This window comes from Microtus pennsylvanicus, chromosome 3 (assembly GCF_037038515.1).
Source record: "Microtus pennsylvanicus isolate mMicPen1 chromosome 3, mMicPen1.hap1, whole genome shotgun sequence".
Classification (NCBI taxonomy): domain Eukaryota; kingdom Metazoa; phylum Chordata; class Mammalia; order Rodentia; family Cricetidae; genus Microtus; species Microtus pennsylvanicus.
Window position 1 is genome coordinate 96043335 of NC_134581.1, and position 14441 is coordinate 96057775.

Sequence of the window (14441 nt, forward strand, 5' to 3'; positions counted from 1 at the left end):
AAAATGGCTTAAGTGATAATTGTGGAAGTTCTGTATGTTGGTCAGGCTCTGGAGAGTCAGGGCTAATCATATTCTTTATTTGATACTGATGGGAATGAAAATTAGTGCAGACATTATGGAAATCAACCAGAACTTCCATATGGTCCAGCTTTGCCCCTCTGCGTATATACTAAGAAGAAGCACAACTATTGTACTACAGAGGTGCCTACATACAAGTGCTTCTCACTGCAATGTTTACACTAGCCCAGTCACAAAATCAGTCAGTTTTCATTGTGCTTGTGGGTTACAGTTGATTGCCAGCTGAATGGATAAAGTATGCTATACCCACAAAATGGAGCTTAATTCAGCCACAAAGAGGGATGACATGGTGTCATGTACAGAGACATGGATTGAACCAGAGATCATTGTAATCAAGATGATAAGCCAAACCCAGAAAGACAGGACTCTCTCTTATGTAGAATTTATGTGTGGGGAGCACAAGCAAGTGTGGGGATATGAAGGAGAAAAACAAGAAAGCATAACTGGAATGAATGTGATCAAAGGCTGTTGCACGCATCAACCTGTCATGAGAAAACTCATTACCTTGTGCACTTAATACCTGTTTATTAAAGAGCTATTGCCCTCTGCTAGGGACAGCAATTGAAGAGAGCACTTCAGAAAATGCAAGAGCTATTGCCCTCTGCTAGGGACAGCAATTGAAGAGAGCACTTCAGAAAATGCCTTGGCAGCATTATGTAACCTGAGCATATGATGTACACTCTATGACCCAGCAGTTTCCATGCTAGGAAAATGCCCAGCACAATTGAGCACATATGTCAACCCAAGAATATAACAACGAATCCAGCAGTTCTGTTGATAATTGCCCATAACTAGAACGAACTTAATTACCCAAGAACAGCAACGTGCTAAACAAAGTGTGGTACATTTGCACAATCAAAAACATACCATAATGAAAATGAATTATTTTGGGTGATTATACTATCTTCTCCCCTGATTGGGGTGATAATGGCATGTGGATATTCTACCTGCTAAAGCGCGCGGAGATTCACACACTTATAGCTTCTGCATACATGTTAGCAACTACATGTATGCTCTGGGAGAACCATGCATGGAGTAGAGGCTGGCAGGGGCTCTGTTTGATGGGGCAGAAGTCAGAATGGGAAAGGGCTACCCAGAGGAGGCGAAGGATTAACAGCAGAGGCGATATGCAGAGCGAGTTTTCTATCTCAACCCTGTTCATGCTGTATTCTCACACTCAACTCTGCACATACAATATCTCCCTGGTGGGAGCCTAAGGTCAGCGGAAAAGTAGCAGCAGCAACCCAGAGCCAGGCCTGAGGGCAGCCAGTAAGTGTACAGTGGGACTGTGTGGGCCCAACACACAAATGAGAAACCTGGCATCTAGTATTTCTTTTTGTTCATCTGCATTAGTCTGAAATCAACCTGTCTGGCCAGTCAGGATCTCACTTGAGACTCCACTTCTAGGCTCCTTTCCTGTTGGCAGAATTCTCCTGGGCACCAAACTCATGCATCCGTTCTTCCAAGTTGGCTCAGAAATGGGATACTGCAGCATGGTGGGTGCGGTGGTCTTCAGGATTCTCATACACGTCACTCACACGCTATTGGCTCTTCCTACTGTGGTCTGTTGAAGTAGCTCAGTGTGCTAGGGGCCATTCAGAGCATGCTTTCTGCTTGCTCCTATTGAGGTATGAGGAATTTTCCCATCCCACTCTTTTGGTTTCTCCACCTAGACTAAGCCAGCCTGACCGTGTTTGGGAACATAGGTCATCACAGCCATACTGGTGGCAGATCTTCAGTGGCTATTCTTACTACCTGTTTTTCTGTTTTGTTTGTAACAGATGTGGACGTCAAAGAATCAAGGAGCTTAGTTCTGGGATCATTCGGGATATGCTATGAGAAGTGGATCAATCCCCCGTGCCCAGGCAGAAGAGTGAGGCTGGAGACCTTTAGTCATTTTCTCAGGTTCACATAGATCCTGGGACATTGTGACTCTGAACCAGGAAGTTTGCCTCTATGGTCATGCTATGAACTCACATGGAAAATTAATATCAGGGTAGATAATGTTTTTTTTTCTGTTGCCAAAGAAGAAATTAATTGTGTCACTGGTTAAAGAGACTTGGGCTTCAAAGACATCCATCACACACTTCAAGCAAGAAAAGCCATGAAATTCATTGTTTCTGTGGATTTGATGCACTTATCCTTTAATCTAGATCCTGAGCCGTGTAAAGCAATATGGTTTTTCTTCAAAGAAAATAAGTTATTGAAACCCACTTTTCTTTGGGTTTGGTGCACAGAGCTGTTATGCAAAAGGGCTGAGTCCTCTAAGCTTGGATGATGATGGTACTGAGCAGAGCAGCTTCCACCCTCTGCTTCCCATCAGTAGCCAACTGGGACTGCACCTGGGCCTGCTGTTCAGGGAATAGCTCAGAGGAGACTTCTGTGAGGCAACACGTACTGGGGTTGTGTGTCGGTGCAAAGATAATGTGTTCTTCTATTGAGGTCTGAGGAGTTTTCCCAGATCATCCTTTCGGTTTACTCCACCTGGGGTGTTGTAGGCTATGTGGAGAGGCAGCAGAGAGTCTAGGCTAATCTAAGAGGTGTCATTGATTGGTTTAGAACATGACTACAAGAAAATAAGACCATGCAGCAGAAAAAGCCAAAGCAAGCCTCAGGTCAGGAGTGTCCATACTTAAGAGAAGGGAAGGACACATGGATGTGTTTCAGGCATCAGCTATCAGAGGAGCAGCTGAATGTCTGCCCTCCATACTGTTCCTTGATGCTAATAAGTGACAGAATCAGCTTTTGAATAAGATAAGACTGGAGGCAGAAGTGTGGTTTCACATGCTTGGAATACTGAGTTTACTTATAAAAATAAGTAGGTTTGAAAAAAAAAAGAACTGAAACAGTTTGGATAGGGAGAAACAATAATGAGCTAAAAGGTAGATAAAAACTCTCAGAAGACGTAAACAGTTATAGAGTTATGAGAAGAATGAGAGAAAAAATGATTACGAAATCCTCCCAGTAGGAAAAAAAAATGTGAGTATCTGGATAATGAGTCCCAGTGGGAGAGAAAAAAATAATTGGAAGGAGTTGGGGAAAATGTTTGTGAAAGAATTTCATGTTTTCATTCATAAGATGTGTCTAAATTTGGAATTTAAAACCTTAGGCTAACAAAGGAGGTGAAATACCTGTGAAACTCTGCTGGGAAGAATGGATGAGGTGTGAGAGAATAAGCTTCATCACTTCGGGTGTGATGGTGACTTTATATTTGGAGGGTCAAATTATTTCTCATTTTATTTGAGGATTTGATGAAATTGATGTCATAATTAAGATTTCCCAGCATTGACAAAATGATATAATTTTTTTTGTAGGAAAGTAATGTATCCACACTCTCCACACAACTTATAAAATGAAGAAATGTGGAAAGCATAAAGTACTTCCTGGTTTTCTTAGAAAGCCGTGCGAGTCCAGACAGTGCTATGATGACGTAGGATGGGCGATAGGTCATTAGAACAGAACAGCAGGACGTGGAAACGAAGCCTCTTCTGGCTGGGCATCTGGTTTTGACAGGTGTCCAAAGGACTCAAGAGAAGCATCTTTACAGGTGTACAAACAACCGCTGCACACACAGCAAAGGAACATGGATCTCTGACGCCTCTCTCACTGGACCAACACACACTTTAACGTGGATCATAGGCCCAAGGTTATATGTTTTGATGAAATCACCCAAGAATAATTTAATATATTTGATGAGGCACAGATTTCCCAGTATTGATCAAGAGCCAATCATTATAAATGGAAAATTAATAAGCTAGATTTTATGGAAACAAAAATGCTGTGAGAACTAAAAGCTATTTGATAATGCCTTTATAGAATAAAAGGTGTAGTGTGTAGACAAGGTTAGAAGAAAGCACTTGTTAAATGTATCTGACAAAGATCTATCATCAAAGATACAAGTAACAATATTAAAAGGAACAAAAATTTAAAATGGTAAAAAGGATTTCATGCAATGAATGATTGACAAATGATTGTATAAAAACTTTCCAGAGCATGTGAAAATCAACAGGAAAAAGCTACAGTGGGAGGAACCACTTGCTGACAAGGATATGGAGTCCAGAACATAGAACCATAGACTGGAAAGGATGTGGAACCAACAAATGCCCACATAATGCTGGCAGAAAAAAAATGAGGAAGTTTCAACTGTTTGTATGTAACAGGGCATACATTTTATGGTGTGACCTATAAATTTTTTTGATGGTGCACAATAAAATCTGCAAAAGAATGTGTTTTATCTGTGATTGCCCCAAACTGGAAAGATTCCATATGTTCACCCATGGAAGGAGGGAAATGAGAAAATAGGTTTGGATGTAGTCACACAATAAAGCACTTCTCCATGCCAATATATGGAATACATTTCTGTTGTTTCAGAATTACTGTGCTAGGTGAAAACAGACATTGTTAAAAAGAATAACTATTAAGAGATTTTCATTATTAACCAAGCTCTGAAATAAAGGAAATTCATCTAGTGCATGTACCTGTGAGCATGATGATGGGACTGAAAATGGGCTGATGATTGGAATCTGGATTATGCAGGTGAATACGTTTGTCAAAATCAATTGAAAGTTATAAATAATCTTTCTATATGTTATTGCATGTATTTTTTAAACCTGGGTTGAAAATGCCAAAATACCAGTCTACATTTTTTTCTTTTTTAAAAAAATTGTTTTTATTAAGCTCTATATTTTTTTTCTGCTCCCCTCCCCTGCTCTCCCCTCTCCCATGGACTCCATACTCCCAAATTACTCAGGAGATCTTGTCTTTTTCTCCTTTCCATGTATGCTTTTCTTAGGGTTCTCTTTGTTGTTTAGGTTCTCTGGGATTGTGATTTGTAGGCTATTTTTTTTCTTTATGTCTAAAAGCCTCTTATGAGTGAATACATATGATATTTGTCTTTTGGGGGCTGAGTTACCTCACTCAATATGATGTTTTATAGGTCTATCCATTTGCCCACAGATTTCAAGATGTCATTATTTTTTTCTGCTATGTAGTACTCCATTGTGTAAATGTACCACATTTTCCTTACACATTCTTTAGTTGAGTAGCACTTAGGTTGTTTCCAGGTTCTGGCTATGACAAACATTGCTGCTATAAACATAGCTGAGCACATGTCTTTGTGGTATGATTGAACATCATTTGGGTATATACTCCAAAGTGGTATTGCTGGGTCTTGAGGAAAGTTGTTACCTAATTTTCTGAAAAATCACCACACTGAAATACAAAGCAGCTGTATGAGTTTACACTTCCACCAGCAATGGAGGAGTCTTCCCTTTATCCCACATCCTCTCCAGTATGAATTGTCATCAGTGTTTTTGATCATGGCCATTCTTACAGGTGTAAGATGGAATCTCAGAGTTGTTTTGATTTGCATTTCTCTGATAACTAAGGATGTCGAATGTTTCTTTAAGTGCCTTTCAGCTATTTTAGATTCCTCTGTTAAGAGTTCTCTGCTTAGGTCTGTACCCCATTTTTATTGGATTATTTGTTCTTTTGATGACCAATTTCTTGGGTTCTTTGTACATTTTGAAGATCAGCCTTCTGTCTGATGTGGGGTTGGTGAAAATCTTTTTCCATTCTATAGGTTGCTGTTTTGTCTTCTTTACCATGTCCTTTGCTTTACAGAAGCTTTTCAGTTTCAGGAGGTTCCATTTATTAATTGTTGCTCTCAGTGTCTGTGCTGCTGGGGTTATATTTAGGAAGTGGTGCCAATGCTTTCAAGTGTACTTCCCCCTTCCTCTTTTGTGGGATTCAATGTGGTTGGTTTTATGTTGAGGTCTTTGATCCTATTGGACTTGAGTTTTGTGCATGGTGATAGATATGGATCTATTTTCATTCTTCTACATGTTGATATCTAGTAATGCTAGCACCATTTGTTGAATGTGCTTTCTTTTTTCCATTTTATATTTTTTGCTTCTTTGTCAAAAATCAGGTGTTCATAGATATGTGGATTGATATCTGGGTTTTCAATTTGGTTTTTATAACTTAAATCAACCCATTCATATTAATCTACATTTTGCTGTGTGTATCATTATCTTTTTTATAATATATGCCTGCCTCCCTCCATGTCTCACTGGCTAAACCCTTTGTGCCTACATTCTAACCCTGAGTTCCTCCTCTCCCTAGAAATACCACTAACCTCTTTTGCTAGCTACTTGCCATTCAGCTCTTCATTATACCAATCACTAGGTGCCTTAGGCAGAGACACATCTTTACAGTGTACATAATGATTATCTCCCAACACCTCTTTGTTAGTTAGACCAGCATCTCATTATAAAAACGGACTTATTGGACCTCAACAAAAAGAGTAGCATCTCGTGATAAAGACCTCAAACAAGCCCATTTTCTGTGTGTCTCCTTGATAACCTCACTTTGACCATTACAGTACTCAAAATAATGTTTTGAAAATGTTTGCTCTTGTGAGAGAAGTGTCCTCCACTGTTGTTTTGAGTGTTGCTCTTTTATCTAGCACAGCACTTGGCTACATCAAGTCCTTGTGTGCTTGGTAGTCATTGAATGAGTGGACCTGGCAGAGTGCAGGTGCATGAGTTTAGTGTTGCATAAGAATAACCTTAAACCACCCCTCATATAATATCTGTAATAAAAACAAATCATTATAAAACATTGGGATTTTTTAGTTATTAAATTCTAAAACACATCCCAGGGTGTAGTAATTGTGCAGTTAAGAATCTTAATACTAGAATAAATAATATTGTTGGTAAAGAGGATCAGATCAAGGTGAATCCAAAAATGTCTCTCACAGAGATTTTGCAGGGGTGGAGATGTGTATTTTAAGGGGAAGCCCAGCACCACTGACATAACCACATTATACCTCCTCCAGCAGAAGGTTAATAAATGGTTAACAATGATATAAGAATTATATCTGTGTTATCCACTTATTCAGGGGCCTATATAAAGTCTTGCGTTCAGTATTTCAGGCTTAGTAGATAAGGATTCTCAATCCTCACTACACACTGGAATTACTTAATGTTATGGTTTGAATGAGAATGGCCCCCATAGACTCATAGATTTGGGTACTTGATCACCAGGGTGTGGCACTGTTAGAAAGAATTAATAGTTATGACTTTGTTGGAGGAAGTGTGTCATAGGGATGGGCTTTGGGGTTTTAAAGAGCCCATTTCAAGCTCTTCCTCTTGCCTGCCAACCCAGATGTAGAATTCTCATCTACTTCCCCAGCAACATGTCTGGCTATACGACACCATATTCTCCACCATAATAATGAATGAATCCTCTGAAACCGTAGGCAAGTCCCAACTAAATGCTTTTTAAAATAAGATTTGCCATGGTCAAGGAATCTCTTCACCATAATAGAACCCCAATTAATAACCTAACATGCTTGAACAAGTACATGGTGAAGAACATCTGATGTCTCTGTGGAAATTGCTACAGGGTGCAAACAAGCACTAGATTTCAGTGCTCCTTGAAATTTTTCACTGGGCACACATTGAGAAGGATCCCTATCCCAGGAGAGCAATGACTCTGGGCCCTAGTGCCAGCGTGAGTTTGCTACATGCCCTGGGGCTGCTCTCCTAATTATCTGGTCATGTCCAGTTTTCAGCCCTAAGGGCTGCTTTTGGGGCTCTAAGACTCATGACAAATCTTACCTCATTTGTGTGTCCTGCTTTCATATGACCCAGTTTTACCCAGACAATGTCTATAATCTATGAGAGCTAGAAAATGGGAGAGAATTTTCCAAGTTTTGTCCCTGGACCACTAGGCTTTCTTGTTCTTTTTCAGCAATTGGACATCATAGTCAATTTCCTAGTTGAATATTTGCAGAATCTACATTGAGATCACATTCCCAATACTGAGTCTTTTCTTATTAAAGAAGAGCTTAGAGAATGTGCGGTCCAGGAAGGGCACACACAGCTAGAGCTCTGATCTTTTCTCTGTCCATGCAGGGCTGGATAAGTCACTTTGCTTTCTGCTATGGAGAAGCAGAACTCTCAGCCATACCCAAGAATGCAGCACATCAGATCTCCCAAAGACTTAACTGGAAATTTGTGATATTAAATTCTCATCAACCACTAGGAAACCAACTTATAAAAAGAAAACACTCATATTGTGAGCTTCTGGGTACATAGACGGGTTTGGCGTTATAAACAAGGTGGTGGACAGAGACTTCCTCTTTCTTCGTTGCCTGCCTTTGACCCCAACAAATGTCCAGCTCTCTTCTCAGGCTCCTTCTCCTCCTGTGGTATCGTTAACCATTGATTTAGACAAAAGCTGCTCATGTGGCCCAACTCTTTCTTTCTCATCGCTTTAGTTACTCTTCAATCACTAGTAGCTTCTGAGATATGTGTGGTATCATGGTCTGCAGGTACGATGGAGACTTTGTCTTAGTTAGGGTTTCTATTGCTTTCAAGAGACACCATGACGATAGCAACTTTTACAAAGAAAAACGTTTTTTTTTTTGGAGTGACTCACTTACAGTTCAAGGTTAAGTACATTATCATTATGGTGGGACATGGCAGCATACAGGCAGATGTGATGCAAGAGAGGTAGCCAAGGGATCTATATTGTTCACAGGCAATAGGAAATAAACTCAGACACTAGGTGTGGTTTGAGCATAGGAGATTCAAAGTCTACCCTCATAATAACTCACTTCCTTCAACAAGACCACACCTATTCTAACAAGGTTGTACCTCCTAATAGTGTCACACCCTTTGGGGTCCATTTTCTTTCAAAACCATCACATTCCACTCCCCAATATCCAAAAGCTTGTAGTCATAACATAATGCAAAATTCATTCAGTCCAACTTCAAAAGTTCCCATAGTCTATAACAGTCTCAAACTTATTTATTATTTAAAAGTCTAAAGTTAAGAACCTCTTCTGAGATTTATGGAATCTCTTAACTGTAATCCTCTGTAAAATAAAAAAAAATCACATACTTCCAACATACTTCCACAGGAGATACATTACCATTACAAAAGGTAATGAAGGGATCATAGTGAGAAATTACTGGACCAAAACAAGACTGAAAGCTAACTGGAAAAACTCCAAACTCTGCAGCTCCATGTCTGATGTCAAAACGTTCTTTTGATCTCCAACTCTTTTCCTCTTTGTTGACGGCAACATACTTCTTTTTTGGGGGCTGGTTCCATTCCCTGTTAGTAGCTTTTCTCAGTAGGTATCCCATAGCTCTGGCATCTCCAACATCTTGGGGTCTCAAAGGCAATCCAGGCTTCAACTTCACAGCCTAACACAATGTCCTCTTTAGGCCTATTCAGGAACACCTCTGACACATGCTTGGTCTCAGCAACTTTCCTTAGTCATAGAGGCAAATTCCACTGTCTCTTTCCTTCATTCTTAACTCCAGAATCACATGGCTGAAGCTACCAAGTTCTGCTGCTTACTGGGGCTGGAACATGGCCATCTTGTTCAATCACATCTTCACCAAATGTCTGCTTTTGATAGTTTTCTTCACTTCCTAAGCTTGGCTATCGGGAAACTGAATCTGCAGACCAGGCTGGCCTTGAACTCAGAGATCTTTCAATTACATCTTCACCAGCCTTTTGTTTTCAGATGATTTCCTACACTGCCTAAGCTTGGGTATTCTAGAGTTCTCTCTGTAGACCAGGCTAGCCTCAAACTCAGAGATCCACCAGCCTCTGCCTTACCAGATCTGGGACTAAAGGTGTGTACCTCACACCTGGCTCTAAGCCTTTCTTTAATTCTTTTTCAAAAATTGAAAACTTTAGCTAGGTGAGATCTTGCCCTGAGGTCACCACTCCTTTTATTGCATTCTATATTCTATTTATCTTCTTGAATACAGAATTTAGTTCCCTTTCACTTTCTGGTGCTTCTTTTCTCTTTAAATAATTTTCTTACTCTTCCTTTTCATTATATGCCTTCATTAGAGTTAACAGCAGTAAGCACACAACAGAGTTTTAGTAGGCTGTTTTAAGATTTCTTCTGCCAAGGGAATAATCTAAAACTCTTCACTTTAACCTCAGAAAAACTTTTCAGACAAAGACAAAAGTAGCCACATTCTTTACCAAAATATCACAAGAATGATCTCTAGGTCACATATTAAAATTATCCTCTGAAACTTCTTGATCCAGGCACCTGTGATCAAATGACACTCAGCATCACTGTCTTCCATGCTTCAACTAGGATGACCCATTAAATAGCACTTAGAGCATTCAACTGCTTTTCTAATCCATAGTTCCAATGCACCATATTCCTTCCAACAAGAGCATGGCCAGGCTTATCACACACCAGATACACTCCTGGTGCCAGCTTCTGTCTCAGGGTTTCTATTGCTGTTAAGAGACATCATGACCATGGAAACTCTTACAAAGGAAAACACTTCATTGTAGTGGCTTGCTTATGCTTCAGAGGTTCAGTTCATAATCATCATGGCGGTACAAGGTGGCATGTAGGCAGACATGGTGCTAGAAAAATAGCAGGACACAGGAAACAAACTCAGACACTGGGTGTGGCTTGGGCATATGTGAAATCTCAAAGCCCACCTTCAAGTGAAACACTTCCTCCAACAAGGTTATACCCCCTCCAACAGAGTCATGCCTTCTAATAATGACACTCCCTTTGTGGGTTCATTTTCTTTCTAACTACCACAGACCCCAAAGCCTTAACTCCTACAAGTCTTTTCAACAGTACCAGAGATAACATGCAGAAGGTGGAAGACTTCTATTTATGGTGCCAGGGCCTTGAAAAATACATCATTCCTCTGTCATGCTAAAGAGAAAGAACTCATACACCTTGGTAAAAAAAAAATTACAGGGAAGAATTTAAAGCTCATTTGTATTTTATTGGTTGTCATTTTGGCTTATCTCTGTAGGAAAGGCTATTCTGCTCTACTGGAAGCTAAAAGCCCAAAGGTTTCTCATTGATGCTACATCAAGGAGACTGAAGTTTGAGGACTTCCAAGTCTAGACTGAGCACAGAAAATACTTGCTAGTTGTGATGTTGACATTTACCATAATGTTGCCTGTGACCTGAGCCATCCATTGTCCAGGTGCAGAGTTGGTTCTGCTCCTTCCTGCCTGGGAGCCTCTGGCTGTTTTCTTAGTCCCTTAACTTTTCTTTCCTTTCTTTAAACTTAGAAGAGTACAGTTCTGAATCCTAAGGGCACTAGACGACTTAAGTAGATAATGCTTGGCTGTCATATCTAATTGTCTCCTTTCTTTCCTTCTTACTCATTGTATTTTTATATGTCTGCAATGCTTTATTCAAGGCTTGTCATTTAGTCTTCAAATTCGTAAGGGGAGAGATTTCTTTCTATATTCTTTGTCTCTGCTGAACTTTCTGATTGTTATTGTTTTGCTTTTGCCTTCTTTAAAAAAACAAAGGTTTAGGCTGACCTTGAAACAAGTAACAAAGATTCGCTCTCACTATGTAACAAAACAAAGGCTAGTCTTGAACTTTTGACCCTCCTTCCTACCTTGTTTCCCAAGTGCTTGGGTTATAAGTATGTGCTACCCCATCTGGTTTGCCCACATTCAACATTTACAGGACTGTGAGATCCTGATTAAAAATGAAGGTTAAGAATCAAAACTTTGATGGCCAGTGTTAGTTGTTACCTTGACAACTAACTGTTTTGACTCCACTGATCTCTTGAAACATAATGATGTGTAAACAAAGTTGAAGATGCTGTCGCTCATCTCCATGGCAGTGCCTACCTGTCTCGGCTCCTATACACGCTCTCTTAAATATCCATTCAGTGAAACAACTTGCCCAACTACAGGATAAAATATTCATGTACCTGCTCTCAGAATAAACCTCCAAAACTTCCCACTCTCCCACCTTTCCAGATCTACTTCCTATAGCTTTCTCCCCTCTAGCCCTTATAACCCTTGATATGTACACAGATTTTAGCATAATTTTCTTTTCTAAATTGTCCTTCTTCCTTATTGCTGTGGTCCCTTTCCTCACTCTTGCAGTGATCTTTTTAAATAAAACCTCTTCTTATCTAAGTCCTAAGTTATTTTGGTAACCCCAGAATATTTTAATATATTACATACTATGTTGAACTTAGACATGTTATCAGCTAAAAAATAACTAGTAAAAATTTCCTAAGAAACTGATACATGAGGACTGTGCTATATTAGCTTCTGCCAGAGGATCCTTGATGAGCAGATTCTGGTTTAGTTGAAGGAAAAAGGCATGATAAAGAACAGGAGAACAGAACAACCCCCCAAAACAAAAGCTGATGATGTCACCAAATAATTAATTACTAAGTGTGTAGTGAGTAGAATTAATATTCTGAGACCAGAAGAAGATGAGATCAGAGATTGGGGATTCAAATTGGGTTTGTAAATTTTATTGCCTTGCATAAGAACTCAATTTTTCCAGCTGTGGAAAGAATGGCAGGCATGGATTAACTTCCATCTGCAGGGTTTTCATCTTTGATACCTTATGTATCTTTGCCTGCAGAGATTAAGTTTCTCAGGGTCAAAGTGTGAATCCACCACTTACCCCATGACTTTTCCCTTAAAGAAATATCTGACAATTAAAACACTTATTTAAGTAGGATGGAATAACACTGCTTTGTTTGAGCAAATATTCTAAGAGTCTCTCTAGGGTATGATTGGTTGAGGAGGTTCAGATACAGTAGAAAGAGATAGGGAAAAGCAAACAGGGGTGTGTAGGGTAAAAGGTCCAGTCAAAGAAACTCACATAGACCCTGACCCAGAGCCAACAAAAAAAAAACACACCCTGGCTCTGAAACCAGAGCCAGTGAAAGAAACACATCCTGCCCCTGAAACCAGAACCAAAAGGCTAAAACGAGCCAGTGAAAGAAATGCACTTTCGCCCTGAAGCCAGAGCCAAATCTGCCCCTGACCAACTGAACATCCAATCTCCGGGCAGAAAACCAGCCAGTCCCCGAGTATATAATCTAGTCTATTTGAACTTGTCCAAATTCAAGGGGACTGAAATCAACCAATTCCCTTCCTGAAAATCTTCTCCCCGGAAAACCTCAGCCTCCAAGGAGTCCAGTAAAAGTTGCTCTGCCTGATGTGTTTGTAGCTGTCCTCCTCCACCCGGGCACAGGTAGCCGCCCTCATAGATTCCTCCTTCCCAAATAAATCTCTTGAAAGAGTTAGTTTAGGTGAAGATCTTTCCCTGGCATGGAGCAAAATTTCTGCTGGGAAAGCTCCCTTAGGGAAGCAACGACACTCCGTTGGGACTGGAGCATAATTAATGACTTTTACAGGAGCTGGAGCAGATTGTTACATTTCTGGGGTGTTTCCCCTTAGCAAAGTGAAGCAGAAGAAGCAACATTTTGGGCTGGAGCTGAGAAGAAATGGACACCTCTGCTGGGAAATTTCTTTAGGTGGGTGGAGCAGAGCTCCGCTGTAGGGGCTCTCTCTTGAAGGGGAGTAGGATTGCCAAGTTCTATAGGAAGACCATTCCCCCACCCTAAACCCCAGCTTCCGGTATAGCCTGACTTTCTGACAAGTCAGGATACCTTTCTCCTCACAGCTGTAGATATCCCGGATACCTTCCTCTCCAGAGCTGTAACACTTGCAAGTATAGTCTGACTTCCCAACAAGTGAGGGTACCTTTCCCTCCGGAGCTGTAATACTTGCAGTGGGGTGCCCCCTCACCAACGTACTGGATGCTGGACAGATGATACACTTAATTTTCAGAGTATTCCCTCAGCATGGATACACTTCTCTCCCATTTTAAAGGCACAGAGTGCTCTTGATAGATGAGAACTTTTCAACTTCCGAGGTGGAATCAGAAACCTTTCTCAACTCTCTATTCTGATTAGCCTTTTTATTTTTCTTTTTTCCCCACTATTATTCTGACGTGGTTGTGGAGGCTTTAAGTCAGTGTGAAATAGAAACCTCTGCTCAGAAGCACTGGACAGAAACTTCTTTTGAATGCAAAGAAAAGTTCTTCAGATCCTGAAGCAGAGGCATGTGTGATATTGCATGTGGTAATAGCTTGTGCTAAGTGTGTGAGAGGTGACATGGCTACAGTGATTAGGAGCCTTAATCTCAGAGAAAATGAACACAGTGTTCTTGAGGAAGAACACTGGGGAAATATAGCTCAGTAGACCATCATTTTGAGTTTTTATTGCCATTATTTTAGTGTTTGTGCATGTCTGTTTGTCTGTCTCTCTCTCTCTCTCTCTCTCTCTCTCTCTCTCTCTCTCTCTGTGTGTGTGTGTGTGTGTGTGTGTGTGTCTGTGTGTGTCTGTGTGTGTGTGTGTATGCCAAGGAGGCGGTCAGAGGATCACCTGCCAAAATCAGTTCATTTATCCCATCATGTAGTTCTTAGGGACTGAATCAGACTTGGCAGCCAGCCCCTTTTCTGATGTGCCGTCCTGACAGTTCAGACCACACTTGTATGCATTCTTCTGTTTATAATA